Raw genomic sequence first — 20,885 nt, forward strand, 5'->3', positions numbered from 1 at the left:
AAATTTGAATATTTGGGAAGGATTAGAGATAGAGACATTGAAGTAAATGAAAAACAAGACAATTTTGTAGTTAAGAAAAACACAAAATTGCCCAAGAAATGAAGTGTGATATAATCATAATACATCTAATGTTGCTTAGCAGTGAACACTGATGATCAACTTAAAATGTTGTGAAATAACTATGCTGGGAAAATTTGGAAAGGAAAATGGGGTAGTGGAGCAAAGAGCTCAATCCTCATTTACCAAGAAGAGAATTAGTAGTTGTTGCCTAACACTGGTAAAGCAGACACAGTTTAATGTTATTATTTAGAAATAGGGAGGTTAGTATTATAATGTAGCCCGAAGAATTGGAAGTTATTGCCCTGTGATGTAAGACTAGGGAGTGGGACCACCAGGGCTATGTTTTTTTGTTTTTGTTTTTTTTGTTTTTTTTGTGGGTACGCGGGCCTCTCACTGTTGTGGCCTCTCCTATTGCAGAGCACAGGCTCCGGACACACAGCCTCAGCGGCCATGGCTCACGGGCCCAGCCCCTCTGCGGCATGTGGGATCTTCCCAGACCGCGGCACGAACCCATGTCCCCTGCATCGGCAGGCGGACTCTCAACTACTGCGCCACCAGGGAGGCCCCAGGGCTATGTTTTGTTTTAAGCCTTTACCATTTGCATGTGTATCTTCTTTTTAATAAAAATAATAATTCTTACTTCTCTCCTTAAATGTCTTTAAAAAAATGTAAAGAAGTATTGAGAAGAGATATTGTTTATGCACTATTTGGTTGATACTTCTCTTTTAATACTTATTACATTTTTACCTCATTTAATTCTTTCTTGTGGATTTGTTTTATTTTCCGCATGAGACCAGGAGTTCTCAAAGTTTTGTTTTCCTGAATTGTTACTCACAACAGTGGAAAATAACTCTTTTGTGCTAGTAGGTTGTTTAAAAATGGAGACTCTTAGTTGTTTTATTTCTGTGGCATTTATTTAGTAGGCACTCAAAATGTATTTTTTGTTGAATTTAATTGATTGATGAATTAAGTTGGTTTTAGGATCTAGAGTAAAAAATTCCCTTATAATTAGATGCCCTAATTTTCACTAAACAAGGAGATGGATGATATGTTTTAGATTCTTTGGCCCTGTCTTTATTAATCTTGTCTAAGACAAAGGCCATCTGAACAAACTATTCCATTTCACAGGTGAATTGATTTAGTGGTCAGAGGTGTATTTGGTAGCTAAACTTCTTGGGGCCTATGAAAGTGCAGAGTGAGTCGTGGGATGATTGTTTTATAGTATAAGTAGTTGATTGATAATACCTGCCCTCGACTTCTCCAGGAAAAGGTAGTATTTTTCATGCTTTGTATTGTCAGACTCTAGCACTTTTTTTTTTTTTTACATCTTTGTTGGAGTATAATTGCTTTACAATGGTGTGTTAGTTTCTGCTTTATAACAAAGTGAATCAGTTATACATATACATATGTTCCCATATCTCTTCCCTCTTGCCTCTCCCTCCCTCCCACCCTCCCTATCCCACCCCTCTAGGTGGTCACAAAGCACTGAGGTGATCTCCCTGTGCTATGCGGCTGCTTCCCACTAGCTATCTATTTTACGTTTGGTAGTGTATGTATGTCCATGCCACTCTCTCACTTTGTCACAGCTTACCCTTCCCCCTCCCCATATCCTCAAGTCCATTCTCTAGTAGGTCTGTGTCTTTATTCCTGTCTTACCCCTAGGTTCGTCATGACATTTTTTTCCCTTAAATTCCATATATATGTGTTAGCATACGGTATTTGTCTTTCTCTTTCTGACTTACTTCACTCTGTATGACAGACTCTAGGTCCATCCACCTCATTACAAATAGCTCAGTTTTGTTTCTTTTTATGGCTGAGTAATATTCCTCTAGCGCTTTAATGACAAATTTGTTTGAGTGCCTGAACAGATCTAATGCTCCTTCCGGAAGGTAGTTTGGTACCACTGGCAAGTGTGTTCATAGCTGTCCATGAGGACCAGGATGTGTTCGTCTAAATAACATTCATATTGTCCAGGCAATCTATGGGTGGATCATACCATTTGATGAAGAGTTGCACCCTTGGAAATTGTATATTTATTCATTTGCTATATAAACATTTGAGTCCTTTTTATATGATTGGCACTGTGCTGGGTTCTGGGGTTATGGAGTAAGAAGCCAAACATGCTCACATCTATTAAAGAGAGACAAATAAACCATGTATAAGAAGCATGATAATAGAAGCATCACAAAGGATGCTTGAAGAACATTTCTATCCCAATGCAATAAATCCCGTAGAGTAGAATTTCAGGTTTCAGGTGACTCATAACTAGGTGGGATAGATATTTCTGGTCAGGAGGAGGGCTACAAATCACAGTCCATTTTTGTTACCTAAAGCAAATTGATACTTTAATCAACAAGCCCCAAAGTACCTGAACTTCAGAAAAAGGCCATGGATATCCATCTTGAGAACTCTCTTCTGTGGCTTCATGCTAAACTTCTGTTCCTCCAGAAGAGACTCTCTCAGTTCTAGTACTGTGTCAAGTCCAAGCTTTAGAAACCTCCACGTCTGTTCTGTAATAGTTTACCTCTGTGTAGAAATGTCTTCACAGAATCAAAATTTTAACATTGGGTTTTTGACTTTTATCCAAGATGGGCTTGAAAAAAACATAGAAGCTTCTGGGTCTTTGTAAAACTACATTTGAGGTCTAACCATTAACATTTTCCTTTTTTCCCCCTAAAAATTGTAAGTGACAAATTTATTCAGATTTCAGATTCCCATGTAGCAGGACAGTACCCAGTCTCTTGTGAATGAGTAAGTGAATGAATGACTAAATATTGAGTATTCTGTGTGCCAGAGTCTGTGCTAGGTGCTTGACACATTATCTTATTGATTCCTCTGATAACACACTTGTATGTTACAAAAGCTCTTAATAAAATAAATCTCAAAATAATTACGCTTCTTTTTTTTTACCTTTCTGCAAAAAATATGACTGCTTCCTTGTGCTGAGTTCACAGGCGCAACTATACACACTCTTCCAACACTTCCGTTCCCCTCCTCCCTCCATATGCATCTGTATGTACACACACACACACACACACACACACACACACACACACGGCTTTTCTTACTTGGCATTATTTTCTTTTTGGAAATATATGGAGTATAAGTAATAAAGGACTAGAGAGATTCCAGTCGTACATTGCTGCCATGTACCTTTTATTCTGCTCTGTTTATTGTTATAAGGGATTGGTTTAGGAACAACTTTTTAAACTTTTAAGGGACATATTTTCAATATGTATCATTGAAACATGCAAATATCTCTGAAACCAATACCAATTTGCACTGCTTTTAAATATGAAGGAAATGCTGTTATTGGCCATGAGTGGTGTATGTGTTATTTGCTCTTATTTCAACAGTAACAATGGTATCATACATGCCATTAGGTTGTATTTTTCAACCATTATTTAATTGTTTCACTCTGCCCATCTCAGAAATAGGAACAATTAGGGTGATCATGAAATATGTAGATTCATTAAGTATAGCAATATCCAATAGGATTCCACATTAAACTCAATCAGTTACATCTTTTCCCCCCCTTCATGTTCAAGTCTACTGAGCAGAGAAGCTGGGTTTTTCATGTGCTTTGAAGCTTTATAGTATTCTTTTTCCTTCTTGTCTGAACTCCTCTCCCTCAAATAGATTTCTTTCAGTTTTGTTTATCCAAATTTAGTTGCCTTAGTTCTAGAATTCTTAAAGTGCCTTAAGTGGAGCAGATGGCTTCCTAAATACAAGACAAGTAAATGTCACTGGACCTGCAAAACAATACATCTGCCATAGTCTGGAATGGTGGCACATTTCAGATTGAAGATAGTTTGGATCCTGAGGTGATTTTATGAAGCAACTTGGTTTTCTCACTAGGTAGACCCTTTCATCTTCTGAAAATAAACAATGGTCCCAACATACCTTAGTAAACCTCCAGTGAATTCACAAGGGATGTTTTACAATGCAACGCTGAAAAAATAAAAACACAGAAGATTTTAGAGCATCTTTCCCTGCAGTCTGCAAGGCAGTTTTAGAGAACCACAAGTCCATATTAGTAGTCTTTTCAGAATTTGGGGGATTTGGGATTTGGAAGCAGCCTCAATACTTTGGTCTTTATCTTCAATCACATTATGTGACAAGTTTCAAAAGGCAAGCAGTGTTATTTGTCTTGAAAAAAACTGCCCTGCATATTGGGAGTGCAGGTAGGTAGGAGGGGATTTCAGACAAAAGGGTAGGCTTTTTCTGCTGGGGATTGATTTTGAAGTTCACAAATGCAAGCTTATGCCACAAAAGCTCCTTATGGTTTTAAAATATTAACAATTTTCAGGGCTAAATAAGCCAATAAGGAAGACCTTCAAAACAGTTTATCTTTGTCTGGTCTATCCCCTAGGAAAATCAAGATAACTGCTGTTCCTTTATTTTATTGGATTCAAGCAACCATGTGAAAAACTATGTATTCACCAAGTAAATATTGACCAGCTAATTACAGAGTAAATATTATGTTATGACACAATAAGCAGCAGATAGTTATTTCTGGCTTGTGAACTGCTATCTTCTGGTCCTGTCCTAATGTTGAAAATTAAATGATAATTATGTTTCTAGTATCTTTCAATACGCTTTCCAAATATTCTACCTGATAGTGGAGTAGTATAGGTGGTAATGTTTTCTACGTTAATGTTATTTTATGTGTCAACCTAATTTGGTTCTCTCTGCAATTTTTAATAATGATAACCAAAATAATACTCTTTATAATGTTTTATAATTTTGAAAGGACTTTCACATATACCCTCTATCAGTAGGCAATAAATGGATTATTCTTCCATATATACTGAAGTATCCTAGAATCCAGAAATATTACCAGAGTTGTTTAAGTTCATGCTGTTGAACCTGCCAGATGGGGGCTGATGCATAATTTTCTGATTCCTTGGCCACTGTGGTTTCCATTTATTCATGTTCCAACAAATATGTATGGATCAACCATTGTATGTCAGGCCTTGTACTAGGTGGCTGAGGATCTGCTACAGCTACAAATGCAGTGTAGTTTATGAAGCCTAAGGAGAATTGGCAGGTTAGTGTCAACCTTACTGCAGGAATGTGGAGTTCAGGGCAAAGCACCTGGAATAGAATGGACTACAGTGTGGGAGGGTTAGTTCACAATATGGTTTATGTCCATTTGTCATTTTGATTGGCCCTGTATCAATAGGATTATCAACTATAAAAGAGTAACCTCAGCCAAAAAGAGTAAGAAGCCTGGAAGTCTGGAGTGCAGACTTCAGCAGTGCAATCAAGGAAGCAGAGTCCTTCTCATCTCCAGTTCTACCATCTTTGCCAGTGCTAGAAAATGCTTTGGGGCCACAGACCTATCTAATGCTAAGACCTGCCCCTTCCAGCCATTGCTAATAAAAATTACAGGTCAGGGTGCAGCAGATTGGGCTTTTTCAAACATGCAGGACTCAGCATTGTGAAGCTAGACTGCAGGCTTCAGGCAGAAAGCCCCTCCTTTAGCAAAGTGGTATTTCCCTCTATCTCTGTTTGCAGACTGCTAGCTCTACACTGGTTCATCCCTCTCTTTTAGGACATGGTCAGCAGATGCCAACTTTATGGAGAATTTCCCTGCATATCTTCTAACACTATTTTAGGTACTGCCTGCTCTGCATTCTGCATCCAGCAGGTGACTAGTGTGACCAAATGTCTTACCAGTGCATTTTAAAGGCTAGCAGCTTCCCCATCCTCAGTGAGCTGATTTCATAATTCTTTTTTTTTTACATCTTTATTGGAGTATAATTGCTTTACAATGGTGTGTTAGTTTCTGCTTTATAACAAAGTGAATCAGTTATACATATACATATGTTCCCATATCTCTTCCCTCTTGCCTCTCCCTCCCTCCCACCCTCCCTATCCCACCCCTCTAGATGGTCGCAAAGCACTGAGCTGATCTCCCTGTGCTATGCAGCTGCTTCCCACTAGCTATCTACCATACGTTTGGTAGTGTATATATGTCCATGCCTTTCTATCGCTTTGTCACAGCTTACCCTTCCCCCTCCCCATATCCTCAAGTCCATTCTCAGTAGGTCCCTGTCTTTATTCCTGTTTTACCTCTAGGTTCTTCATGACATTTTGTTTTCTTAAATTCCATATATATGTGTTAGCATACGGTATTTGTCTTTCTCTTTCTGACTGACTTCACTCTGTATGTCAGACTCTAGGTCCATCCACCTCACTACAAATAACTCAATTTTGTTTCTTTTTATGGCTGAGTAATATTCCATTGTATATATGTGCCACATCTTCTTTATCCATTCATCCGATGATGGACACTCTGATTTCATGATTCTCACTTTCATTTACCAGATTCTGTGTTATTTGGACCTGAGATGGCTGTGAATGACCCACATGTGACCAGTGCCCTACAAAGAATCAGCTTCATATTCAAATAAAAAGAACAAAGCAAAAGAGACAGCACTGCTTCTATTTTATCAGTCAGAACAGAGTTGCTATAAGACTTTCTAAGAAAGTGAGGTTTAGAAGACAACAGGCGGTGAGAATGGGCACTGAGAACCTAGTACCTGCCTCAAACATCCAGCATCTGAACCTTTCTTCTGTTTCCAATGTTCCTTGGGGTTCCTTGTGGAACCAGAGCTCTATCAATCAGATCCACCCACCCACCCAAGACCTTAAACTGAACATTAGTGATATGAAGAGATGAGTACAGTACAAAAGCCATTCTGGTAAGGGTGGTGGTGATGTGTGCCCATTTCCCAGGGACATCAGACAGAAGTAACAGTTCTTGCAAACAGCCTCCAGGCCCAGCATTCTTGGTGTCTGTCATGTGAGCTGTTGTTACTGTTACCCGAGATGGTGGCAATCGCATCCTACTAGGATAGGTGCTACAGCACAGTTTGGGGCATTGTTCTGATTCCCTGGTTTCATTCTCTGGCCATTCTGGGCATTCCATGAAGTCCCCTACATCATTAAATGACCTCTGATTCTACTTGAATGAATCAGAGTTATTTCAGCCATGAACAATGTAGCACCCTGACTGAGAAAAGGGTAGAGTATAGCCTTGGTGGCTGCTAGAATGTAAGAGGACCAAGGAAGACAGGGAAGAGTAAAACATGACTGTTATTCCAAGGCCAGGCAACTACAAAAATGATAGTATAACTAAATTAAGTTCTAATAGGGAGTAACATGGAGCAGAAGTTGTCAAGTTGAGGGTGATTGTTGTGGGACACCCCAGTGGAAAATATCTAGCAGATTGGTGGTGAGAAGTGTCAAGAGCTTGTAAGAGGAGTTAGAGTTAAGTATATAAGGAACCTGAGCTAGACCAGACTCAAAAAGTTAGCACTGGTTTACAAGGTTGATGAGAATAATAAAGTACACTTAGTTTAAATGATCTTCACTCTGGGTTTTTATTGAAATAGCAAATAAGCAGAGGATATATGAGATCAGGATACAGGTAAAGGAGTGGACCCAGGTCCCAGAGGATTTCTCATTTCCTTTTGGAGGTGAGTCCTTAATTCAGTGGCCAATGGAGTCATCATGGAAAGAGAAATCTTCCAGGCCAGAGAAGGACAGAGCAGTGTACTTAGATTTTATGCTGTTTGGCTGGTGGAGGTCTCACGTCAGTGTGCTACGGGCTACCCAACACCATATAAAGGAATCCTGGCTGTGCTACAGTGATGTACTTTTGTGTTCTGCCTCCTGCTACATCTTTGGGCCTATAGCAGGCCTGACCCTGGTCTATCAGAGGAGTCTAAGCATTCTGTTTAGCTGAAGTAAACAGATATCCTGACACTAGAAGATAAGGCTGCAGTAATGGTAATCAGCTTAGAACCTTGTTGTGGCATTAAACATCTGTTAATTATGAAGAGCACAGGAGCCAGAGTAAAGAGCATCTTTATTAAGCTGGCAGGGTCTGTGAGTATTGGACAGCAGAAAAGAGATAGTTGCAGTGACCTCAGGGCTTAACTGTTAGGGATCATAGTTTTTCACTTGATTCACTAGTGGCATATCTAACGGTATTGCTAGAATTTGCTAAAGAAATAAATTGTGCAGCTAAATATAATGTCAGGTATAAAATATGAAAGAAGACAGCTAAGAGCATATTCTGAGTTGCCCAATTGGGAGATGGGGTCAGCGTACACATGGCAACAGTTCTGGTTGAAATGTCTAGAGTCAGGAAAGCTTCCTCCCTGCATATCTAATGATATTTGTATGATTTACAGAGATGTTTCTTGATTTAATCCCTGGAAAACTGCTTGCATCTTTCAGATCAGCAGAGCGAATTTGAATTAGGTTTCGCATTTTGACAATGGTTATGGAAGAGCTTGGCTAACTATTTATAGTCTGGGTTCAGAGCTAGGCTGCATTTCCCAGAGTCCTTTGCAGTTAGGTGTGGCCATGTATGTAAGCGATGTGGGCCATTTCCAGTCCTGACCCAGGGAAACTCTCATGCATGCACCTCTGTGCTCATGGAAGGAGCCTGGCCCCTAAATCACTACTGGGAGAAATGCTGCTTACTGACCAAGAACGTCTGTATTGGACCATAGGTGAGAAATAAACTTCTCTTATGTTGAGCTGATAAGATGTTTGGGTTTCTGTGTTACCCCAACTAATGCAGACTGTTATAAAAATGTCAACAGTTTAAGGCTTTCTTTGTATTTGCCTTAAGTCTGTGAAGTTCAACCACTCTTTAGTAAATCATAGAGCTCTAGTGACACATCTAGTTAATCACCTCAAGTTCTTCTTGTCAGAACTGTTTACATTCTTCTGTGACTGTTGAACTCCATTCCTCTGCAAAGTCTTTTATTTTATTTTACATCTTCAGGTCCTTTGGTTACTTGGGTTTAATTCTGGAGTGGAAGAGAGAAATGTGGGCTAGACTTTTAATTGGGCGAGTTAACCACCTATATAGTGCTTTTTTTTTTTTTTTTTTTTTTGCTGCGGTACAAGGGCCTCTCACTGCTGTGGCCTCTCCTGTTGAGGAGCACAGGCTCCGGACGTGCAGGCTCAACGGCCATGGCTCACGGGCCCAGCCGCTCCGCGGCATGTGGGATCTTCCCGGACCGGGGCATGAACCCGTGTCCCCTGCATTGGCAGGCAGACTCTCAACTACTGCGCCACCAGGGAAGCCCCTATATAGTGCTTTTAAACTATGAGTTTATTCAGGGGATGTACTTCGAGTGAAAGGATAAGCATCCAGAGGCTGGTCTGAGGCAGAGGCTGTCAACACTATCTTTCCACACAGCTGTTATCAAATTGCATAGATCTGCCCTAAACTGATAACATATCTGTATCGCAGATACTTCCTGAATATATGACTGAACTCTGTGCTTCTTAAACTCAGTTTTAGAGAGCTAAAGATAGCAGTCTATCGATTCCACTAGACCGAAGACTGGCAAACTTTTTCTGAAAACATCCAGAGAGTAAATATTTTAGATTTTGTGGGCCAAACAGTCTCTGTTGCAACTACTCAACTCTGCTCACCTCTTGAAAGCAGCCACAGACGATGTAAACAAATGGGTATGGCTGTGCTCCAAGAATTTCTTTCTACAAATAGGTGGTGGGCCTTCGTTTGTGAACCCCTGCACTAGATGTCCAAATTTTATATCTGGATTAAGTCAAGCCATCAAGGGGCATTTCTTTGGTCCCTCTGGAATCAGGTTTACTGAATTGTGCTTTTGTCTTATATACTCAGCCTGCCCTGAGGGGCATGGTAAGAAGCAGTTGTCTGGACTGGATATCATGTTTCTCAAGAAACATAGGGAGCTTAACTGTCACAGGATGCAGTGCCTCCTTTAGGGTGATCTGCTATTCTCCTAAAAGCAGTGACCCCCCTGAGTACCTGGAAGTTCCTATCTATGGACACAGTAAATCTTAGATATGATTATCTCTTTGCTTTGGTGGCAGAGAAAGTCAAGGAGCTTCAGCCTTCTATCAGTCATATATGCCATCTGTGTACTGATGCCATCCTTGCCTTTATCTTGAGCATCTACCATTTGCAGCATGATACGTGCTGGTTTACAGTGGAGGACAGGGTAGGTGTGGCCCCCGCCTTTATAGAGCACATGTTCTTTTCAGCTTTATTTTCCAGTCTTTCTGGTTTAAACAAAATACTTAATCTTTTAAAAAGCATATTGGAGTCTATATGTCTCTGTGAGGTACATGAAATCCTCATTTGGAGTGAGGGCAGGTATATATAGAGAAACAGACAAATGATCTGTTTTATATGCCATCGAGTGGAATAGACCTTGGTCTACTACTTCCTACTTGTGAAAGTTGTTTCCGTAGTTCCCTAGTGTTATAGACTCATTATGTCTTTATGTCAGCTCTTCTATAAACTGTGGGTCTGAGTCTCAAAATTTTATTATCCACATAAGGAATAGTAAGGTTATGGCATAACTCTTCTATTATTTACTAGTTAACTGTTCTATTCCACCTGAAGAAACTATTAAAAATCACATAAGGTATTGGAAGCGCTTGGTCAATAGGCCCAGTCTTTGGTTCTGAGCTCAGTAATTGTATGTGCGCTGAATTCTTGCTATGAGTTCCAGGACTTTAATGCTCATCTGGAACTTTTACCACAATAAATATACAAACAGAGGAGGCTATTGACAAGGAAGTTCCAGACTTTGTCAACTTGGACTAAGGGTTCTGAATTTGGGCTATAAATGGGTTTTAGAGAATCCATGAACCATCTATATCATATGCAGAATTTCATATTGTAATGGGATATAAATTATTTTCTGGAGAGAGAGTCCATTGTTTCCATGGGCAGTCTCAAGGACAGCAGGTTAAGATGGTCTAAATGGTTTACATCAGTGCTTTTTAAATGATCTATGCTGAAGTGCCAGTTTCTTCATTTTTAAAAAATTTATAACTTAGGTAGATCACAAAAAAATATAATAAAATGGATTTGTAGAAAAATAAAATGCTGGGGGCTGCAGCAGAGTCAGATTACTATGTAAGTTTCTAAATGCTTACTCCTAGTTTCTGTAACTGGATATTAATTGGATATATAAATTGATGGAAGAAAGAGTTAAGGGTTACTCTGAGAGTTCTAGTTTGGCAGCCGAATGATGATGACAAGCTATAGTGTGCAAAGAAGCAAGTTTGGGTAGCAAAATAATGAATTTAGTTGGGACATACTAAGTTCAAAGTATCTGCATGACACTCATGTGGCTATTACCACGGATTCAGCAGTTTTTGTATATATGTTGGAAACTCAGGCTATAGATAGACACTGACCCAGAAGTCATCAGGAATGGTTGAAGCCATGGGAGCAGATGATTCTCCATTAGGAAATAGGATAAAGTGAGGAGAAAAGAGGGTTAAAGGTGGTATTCAAGGAATACTGATATTTAAGGAAGTCACATGGAGAAGAGACATTCAGAGAAGCAGGAAGACAAAGTTTGGAATATTATAGAAGTTAAAGAATAGAGTTTCCAGAAAAGAAATGTAAGATTTTACCTAGAGGTCCAATGAGACATTCAAAAAGAGGTCACTGGGGCTTCTCTGGTGGTGCAGTGGTTGAGAGTCCGCCTGCTGATGCAGGGGACACGGGTTCATGCCCCGGTCTGGGAAGATCCCACGTGCTGTGGAGCGGCTGGGCCCGTGAGCCATGGCCACTGAGCCTGCGCATCCGGAGCCTGTGCTCCGCAACGGGAGAGGCCACAACAGTGAGAGGCCCGTGTACCGCAAAAAAAAAAAAAAAAGGGGTCACTGGATTTGGATATTGATACATGGATAGCAGTTTCTGAGAGGTGTTGAGGGCAAGGATGAAGTCAATTTCAGAAATTTGAGGAGTAAATGGGAGGTGAGCAAATGGGGTTGGGATAATGAAAACTACTTTTTAAGAAAGTTGAGTAAAAAATGTTTTTCTACAATGTAGGTAAAAATATGAAATTTTTCATGAGGAGAGGCAAAGTTAGACAAAGAAGAAGCAACTAGATGAGAAGACAAGAGAAAGAGCAGCATCAGATAGCTTACATGGCAAGAGGGGAGGATGAGAACCAAGGGGCCCAGGTCAGCCTTGGCAAGATGACATTGGTACCAGTTCTCTTTGCTGCTTTACACATGGCCACATTCTTACCTGTTGATTTGCTGGCTGTTCTCTATATGGCTGTTAACTGGTTAGCTTGTGTCCTATCATCTTCATATTTTTGCTGAAACCTAAAAATGAAATGACGTATGTGAAGGCATTGTGGAAAGAGTTGCCTGATTGGACATTTGAATCTTCTTAGCCCTGAGTCCTGCTTTAGTCTCATCTGTTTTGCTCGTGGCATGAATTTCTAACTCACTCTGAGCACTTGGTAAAATCGTTATTTTCAAAACTAAATTGATCCAGTATTATCATAGTTTAATATAGAAGCAGGTATAGTTTGGTTATGGTGAGATTTGGCAAGTTGGTCTTGGTGATAATATATGCTCTTTTGGTTTCAGACTGAGCACTTGGTAAAATCGTTATTTTCAAAACTAAATTGATCCAGTATTATCATAGTTTAATATAGAAGCAGGTATAGTTTGGTTATGGTGAGATTTGGCAAGTTGGTCTTGGTGATAATACATGCTCTTTTGGTTTCAGACGACATCGTATAATTGTCTTCTATGTGACTGATTTTTTGAGTACTTTTAATCCTTCATAATTATTTTCACTGTCTAGAATTCCTGCAAAAAGAATGCTTCCTATTTAAGGTATCTTAACAGCAACTGGTACCCAGTTCAGTTCAATGTAGTCTCTATGAGATATATATTTTTTTAATCATGTAGGCATTTATTTTATTTTATTTTTTTAACATTCAAAAATTCTTTATTGTAATTTACCATGTTTTTTTTCATTGCCCAAACACCAGCTTTATTAAATCTTACTATTTTGCCTCACTTGTTTCAAATCTTTTTCTTTTTTTTTAACATCTTATTGGAATATAATTGCTTTACAATGGTGTGTTAGTTTCTGCTGTATAACAAAGTGAATCAGCTATACATATACATATATCCCCATATCTCCTCCCTCTTGCATCTCCCTCCCACCCTCCCTATCCCACCCCTCTAGGTGGTCACAAAGCACTGAGCTGATCTCCCTGTGCTATGCGGCTGCTTCCCACTAGCTGTCTATTTTACATTTGGTAGTATACATAAGTCCATGCCATTCTCTCACTTCGTCCCAGCTTGCCCTTCCCCCTCCCTGTGTCCTCAAGTCCATTCTCTATGTCTGCGTCTTTATTCCTGGCCTGCCCCTAGGTTCTTCATAACCATTTTTGTGTTTTTTTGTTTTTGTTTTTGTTTTAGATTCCATATATATGTGTTAGCATATGGTATTTGTTTTTCTCTTTCTGACTTACTTCACTCTGTATGACAGACTCTAGGTCCATCCACCTCACTACAAATAACTCAATTTTGTTTCTTTTTATGGCTGAGCAATATTCCATTGTATATATATGTGCCACATCTTCTTTATCCATTCATCTGTCGATGGACACTTAGGTTGCTTCCATCTCCTGGCTATTGTAAATAGTGCTGCTGTGAATATTGTGGTACATGACTCTTTTTGAATTATGGTTTTCTCAGGGTATAGGCCCAGTAGTGGGATTGCTGGGTCATATGGTAGTTTTATTTTTAGTTTTTTTTTTTTAGGGAACCTCCAACTGTTCTCCATTGTGTCTGTATCAATTTACATTCCCACCAACAGTGCAAAAGGGTTCCCTTTTCTCCACACCCTCTCCAGCATTTATTGTTTGTAGATTTTTTGATGATGGCCATTCTGACTGGTGTGAGGTGATACCTCATTGTAGTTTTGATTTGCATTTCTCTAATGATTAGTGATGTTGAGCATCCTTTCATGTGTTTGTTGGCAATCTGTATATCTTCTTTGGAGAAATGTCCATTTAGGTCTCCTGCTCATTTTTGGATTGGATTGTTTGTTTTTTTGATATTGAGTTGCATGAGCTGCTTGTAAATTTTGGAGATTAGTCCTTTGTCAGTTGCTTCATTTGCAAATATTTTCTCCCATTCTGAGGGTTGTCTTTTCATGTTTATAGTTTCCTTTGCTGTGCAAAAGCTTTTAAGTTTCATGAGGTCTCATTTGTTTATTTTTGTTTTTATTTCCATTTCTCTAGGAGGTGGGTCTCTATGAGATATTAAAAATAATCAATGGGAGGCCTGGGTAGAGGCTAATAGCAGAAGAATATAGTAGCCCATTGTTTCTAACCATTTGCATCATTTTTGGTATAACTATTGACAGCATTCACAGATGAGGCCAAAGATGGAATGCGCTTGGAGCCTATGCTGCTTCTAGGCACTGGCTGAAGCACAGTCTTTAAATCACACTTCCAAAGTACAATTACCACAATGAATTTATACATCATAAAGATGGGGGAAAGCAGAAGATGACTTTCAAAGACAGAGCACTCTTTAGAGACACAGGCTATATTACTCCTAGGAAGCCTTCCTGCTTTAGGAAGCTGCCACCCTTGATTTCACCTCATTGCCACTAGTTCCAGCTAAGCTCAGGTAAACAGGCCTCCTTTTACTGTGACTATTCCTCAGAGAACCAAACTATTGCTTTATTATTATTTTTTGGTTGGTGGGAGGCTGTAGGGCTCTAGGGGTTTGGGGTGAGACCTAATAAGTCTGTTCTGCAAAGATCATTCTGTTTTCTTGTACTTCTAAACCCACTTGATTATAATCACAAAGGGAAAGACAGTGATGCCCTGTGTTGGTGTTGAAGAAAAACACTGACCAGACAGAAAGTCTTCCCCACAGCCAAACTGAGCTGTAATGACTGTGCTTTTTATTTCTTCCAGGAAAGAGTAATATAATTGGTCCCTGTAATACAGTAAACAATTTGTTCATTCTTTGCTCAGTAGAAGATGTTTATTTGGGAACTATGTCTCACAGAATATACTGACTTTGGGATAAAGACTGGGAATAGACTCCTTTCTAAATAAATCTTAATAAATACATCAATAAAATGAACATAGTGAGAAGAATACATAGTACAATTAAGAATATTGTAAATACCTTTACATATGATAATTTACAGGTGGTAATTACATTAGAACACGTCTTGGACTGATTTTCTCAAGGGCATCTATGTGAAAAACAAACATTTGTGAATTAGAATTTCTGTCATGGAGTGGAAACAAGAAGTAAGAACATGTTTTCAAATATGCAATAAAAAGATCAACCGCTCCTCTAAAGACCTGACACTGACATTTATCTTAGTACATAAAAGAGAAAATACACTGAGGATGGGAAATGCAGGAGCTATAACAACAGCTGCAGAGGTGACTGTTATACTAACAGATGGCTTGTGTGTGAATTTGGCGGGAAAGTTATTCGCAGAATTAAGACAGCAGCATTAGTGTTGGGTTCTCTTATTTTAAAATGTCAACAGCTCTATGAATGCAGGAAAATTTGGGGGATTTTATTTTGCAGGAAGCCAATGTAGTAGCTACAAAAGTAATATCACCAGAATGAAATGCACTAGGGAACGTGAGCAGCACAGGTTGGTACATTAGTCTGAGTAATTCAGCCAGTCCTGAAAAGGGTGATATCCCATTTGAATGACAAGCAAAGGAATTCAAAAGGATAACAGTCATTGTTTTTGTTGTTGTTATGGTTGTAGTTGCTTGTTTGTCATTTTTTTATTAGTAGTATTAAGTGAAGGCAGTTTTTAAAAACTTATTTTGAATATCATTTTATACAGTTGTAAATCTGGACTCATTCATTCCTTCGTGGATTTTTTTTAAATTTTATTTTTATTTTTTATTTAGGGCTGTGTTGGGTCTTCGTTTCTGTGTGAGGGCTTTCTCTAGTTGTGGCAAGCGGGGGCCACTCTTCATTGCGGTGTGCGGGCCTCTCACTATCGTGGCCTCTCTTGTTGTGGAGCACAGGCTCCAGACACGCAGGCTCAGTAGTTGTGGCGCACGGGCCTAGTTGCTCCGTGGCATGTGGGATCTTCCCAGACCAGGGCTCGAACCCGTGTCCCCTGCATTAGCAGGCAGACTCAACCACTGCGCCACCAGGGAAGCCCTCCTTCGTGGATTTTAAACGACGTGTTTTGCATGACTGACAAAAGTACTTTAACTAGTGACCCCCTTGTAAGGCATCCTTGCATATTAAGATGGAAAGATATATAAACAGAACTTGATAAAACTGCCAGAACTTGTATTTAAATTTAATTTTTTCTGCAAGTGCAGTTAGCATTATTTTTTTTCCACTGGTTTCTGACATACTATTTTTGAGGGAGAAAAAAATGTTTTTGCTACCATGGCAACAGTATCCTTCTCTTGCTTTCCATCACAAACCATAGTTTCTGAGCGTAACTAGGAAAATTGAAATGTGGGGAGCTCAGAATGATAAGATCAAGCATGGTAAGCATTCATCGAAATGAATATTTGTGTCATTGTTCTTGTGCTCACAGTAAGACTGCAACTTTCAAGGTCAGCATATTCATTCATAGTTTTCACAGCAGCCCTCATAAAAGATTATTGCCACTTACTGGGCAACTACTCTTTTCACTAAATGTCTTATTAGCATGATTTTTCAAAGACGATAGGAAATTAAAACACTCCATAGTACAGTTTATTTTATGGTGTTGAGGAAATGTAATACAAAGAAAGAGCACACATTCTAGTGAATTTTAGAAAAGAAATGATCTGCTACTTGACCCAGAGTATGTGCTGGGGGAGGGAGAATTACAAAGGCTTAGAGAGAAGCTGATGGAGCTCATTCTATTATTTGTTTCAGGGGTGATTCTGAAATGATGCTTCACTCTGTGATGCCCTTGCAATGATGATATTCTTTTTATTTTCCTTGATCTTTCACAGCTTGTGGATATTTCAGCCTGCAAGGTAAATATGTTTTTGCTCCGTGGCCAGCTTTAAAAATCATCTCTGGCTCTGCTATTACACCAGATAAAAACAACAGAACCTTTGTTGCCCTTTGGCCGTGATTCACACCTCCTCTCTCTTCAGCTTTTCCTTAATCTCTGTCTATATTGACTTGAGATCTGGAACCTCTTTGCCTAATCCTGTTTGGATGGCCAATCAGATTCCAAACTGACTAGCCAGCTCTGACATTGTACTTGTCTCAAGTAACTGCATTTGGAAGACATATACTGCTGGAGATATTGGGGATATTGCAGTGTCCTCTCCTAGCCTTTGGGACACCACCCTGCGTGGGTCTCCTGGGCTCTCTGATTCCTGCTTATCCACGGGAGGTTAGAGAAATGTCCTTATAGGCCACAGAGTGACCTGGACCTCATAGCAGATTTGCTTTTCTAGACAGATGGCTGTATATTTTTCTGCTTTGTCAAGGACACATCTTACTACATGTGGCAGATTCAAGGCTGCTTCACCGACAGAACTGATGAACCAGGAGTAATAAACTAGAGTTTACTTTCTTGTCCTTCTTAATACTCAGGGTTCAAAATAATCATTGTTTCACTTTAGTATGATTACATGTCCAGGGAGATGTTTGTTGTTCTTAACTATTGAATTGATTCTCGACGTCAGAATTAAAGGAGTGCAGGACCTTGGTCTGAGAATTTTGGTCATATGGCAGCAGGAATTGGCTCTTTATATGGCTGCTTTAATGGGCCTAATCAGATCCACAGGAAAGGCTTTGTAGTGTCAAAATGCCCTCAGCTTTGGGTCACACCAAAGCTTTAATTGTCACCTCTGTCACTTACTAGGTATATATCACTTTAGATAAATTATTATTATTATTTAAAACTATTTATTTATTTATTTATTTGGCTTCGCCGGGTCTTAGTTGCGGCATGCGGGATCTTATTTGCTATGTGCGGGATCTTTGGTTGTGGCATGCGAACACTTAGTTGCAGCACGTGGGATCTAGTTCCCTGATCAGGGATGGAACCCGAGCCCCCTGCATTGGGAGCTCGGGGTCTTAGCCACTGGACCAACAGGGAAGTCCCCTGGATAAATTATTAAGCTCCTCTAAAATGGAGGTAGAATGCTTATGTCGGGCTAATCTGAGCTGCAAGTGACATAAATGTACTGGAGCTGTATGTAGCATAGAGGACATACTCATTACATTGCTTTCCTCTCTCTAATAGGACTGAATGGGGTTGAATGGAGCTGCAGAGTAATTGCGTGTTGATATGCTTTTTCTCTTCCTATTGGAGTCCCCTTCATTTAACAAGTTTTATCTAAGACTGAGCCTTGCACGTAGAGGATGTGCAAGTATTATTGGTTTGGTTTTTTAAAAATGGAATGAAATTGATTCTTAATTTTTACATCAAAATTACTTAGGCAGCTGTGGAACCTATAAAAAGGAATGGACAGGTGGGGACCTTGAATTCCTCTTCCATTGGCCTAATAACTCTTGAGGCAGAATAGGGCATGTCTGAGGATGTGAAATGGCTGGCCTATGGCACAGCCAATCCATCCCTTTCAGTCTTCTAAGAATTGAGGTGAGTTGGAGCCAGATCAATTTGGCTGTGGGGATTGGTATTGATTGTGTAGATGGGCAAAAAGAGTGGATTTGCCATGTCACAGAATAGTTCATTTGCCTCTGGCAGATACTGTAGTAGTCTAGGAAGAATTGCACACTGGTGAGGGTCAGGACACGAAGCCTCTTCTCCTGGTCCTTTCTTATCTTCATCTTGCCCTGGGTGACCACCAACTAGACTTCTGCATGTAGAGGCTCCCATGGAGCAGTTGAACATATTCCTGGACTCATCTTCTCTGTAAAATTACTTCCTATACACACTACTATGTATAAGATAGATAACTAATAATAACCTACTGTATAGCACAGGGAATTCTACTCAATACTCTGTAATGACCTATATGGGAAAAGAATCTAAAAAAGAGTATATATATATATATCTCTCCATGTCCCCTGCTTCTTGTTTGTAGAAGAGCTGACATCTCCCAGGCCTCCCTGAGTCACAAAAAGGCAGGCTCAAGCAGTTAATGATTTGGACGATAGAGTCACAGACTCTTTCAGTGTCCAATGTACTTTCCTGAGTTGTTTTACAGATACTATAACTGCCACCAGAAGTGAAAAGCTAACAGCATGATGACCAGACTGTAGCCATGACATAAGCTGCTCCATCTTGAGCAGTACTGAAACTATGGCTAGCATGATTCCAAGAACTGGCCTCAAAAGAATGGGATTAACACTATTGCTTATAATAATCTATATCTTTGTGGGCATCATAATAATTGTAGTTTGTTCTGCCCGTATATGTAAGTGGGCAACTCAAATTGTCAGCAAGGAGAGGCTACAGATCTATGTTGACATCTTCCACTTTAAGACTACGGTGCCCTATGTCAGCATGAAGAAGTTACAGAAGACGGACCTTTGCCCACAATCCCATAGAAATGGAATGATGTCTGACAGTGGGAATTCGTAAGTGGCTCTTTGCAGGAAACAGCCATCTGCAGGAGGCCCTTTGTCTCATCACTTTAGCAAAGCTATATTTTAACTAGCCTCTGGCCGAAGCACACCTTTCGCATCTTTCCATCACACGATGCATCGCCTAACCTGTTGATTCTTTCCTTAGATTAAAGAAGTAGAAGTGAAGAATAATTAACAGATGACTAGATCATTTCTCCAGCTTCCCCTTTAGTAACCTTGTGAACAAGATAGCATCTAAAGAAAGATCACAGGGTGTCAACAAGTCTGCATGCAATGGGAGATGGTGATGAATCTGACCCCCTACCTCAGTGATTAACTGAGATCACTTCCTCTTTTTCCCTTTAAAAACTTTCGAGGCCAAGGAGAATCTTCACAGTTGGTTCTGGAACACAAGTCTGCCTTCTCCCCAGGTTGCCAGTCTCCTGAATAAAGCAACCTTTCTGACTGTTACCTTATTTAAATTGTTTTCCTGTCAGGTGATTCCTGTTCATTTATTTCACCCTCACTAGCTACACATCACAAGGGAACAGAATAACTTTTTGCTTCACATAAGTAACTGAATCTTTTTCTTTTCTTTTCTTCTTCTTCTTATTTTTTTTTTTTTGCGGTACGTGGGCCTCTCACTGTTGGGGCCTCTCCCGTTGCGGAGCACAGGCTCCGGACGCGCAGGCTCAGCGGCCATGGCTCACGGGCCCAGCCGCTCCGCGGCATGTGGGATCTTCCCGGGCCGGGGCACGAACCCGTGTCCCCTGCATCGGCAGGCGGACTCTCAACCACTGCACCACCAGGGAAGCCCTTTTTCTTTTATTTTTGAGAAGAAAGGTTATTTTACTTTACATTGTCTAGTTTTACTGTCTACAGGGACCAAGCAATTTGATCTCTGAATCAGCAGAATGAGCCCAGTTTTCTGTATCTTGGGAAATATTGGTTGGCATGAGCCATCTTACAGCAGGGTTTGACTTAGGCTCCAAAAGTAGGATACACTGGAATATGTGGCTTAATGGTATATTTGGTAAGAAAATATTGGACACATATGTTTACAAATATGCTAATTCTGTAATGGACCCAGGCAAAGAGCCTAATAACATTTTTTGATGCTCTTTACTATGTTGTTCAATCCCTTATTTCTTCTTCTTTTTACTTTTAATTTTTTTATTGTGAGGGGTTTATATTTCAAGTCAGAGATTCTATTTGGAGTTAAGGCTTTGAATAAACTACATAATAATGATCAAAATGTGAAGGATTATCATAGTTTTATGATCAAGACTTCAATAGCTAATTAGAGACCATCCAATTCTTTAAGATTATTATCCTTAATGTCTTGTGTTTGATGAGATACCAGGTGATTTCAAACAATCATCTAGAACCTTCTAAATTTTCTACTGTACTCACAGGCCTGGCAAGATCAACAGTCACAAGGCAGGTAAGGATGCGAAGTTTCATGGTTGTCAAAA

This window comes from Mesoplodon densirostris, chromosome 12 (genome assembly GCF_025265405.1).
Source record: "Mesoplodon densirostris isolate mMesDen1 chromosome 12, mMesDen1 primary haplotype, whole genome shotgun sequence".
Lineage (NCBI taxonomy): Eukaryota > Metazoa > Chordata > Mammalia > Artiodactyla > Ziphiidae > Mesoplodon > Mesoplodon densirostris.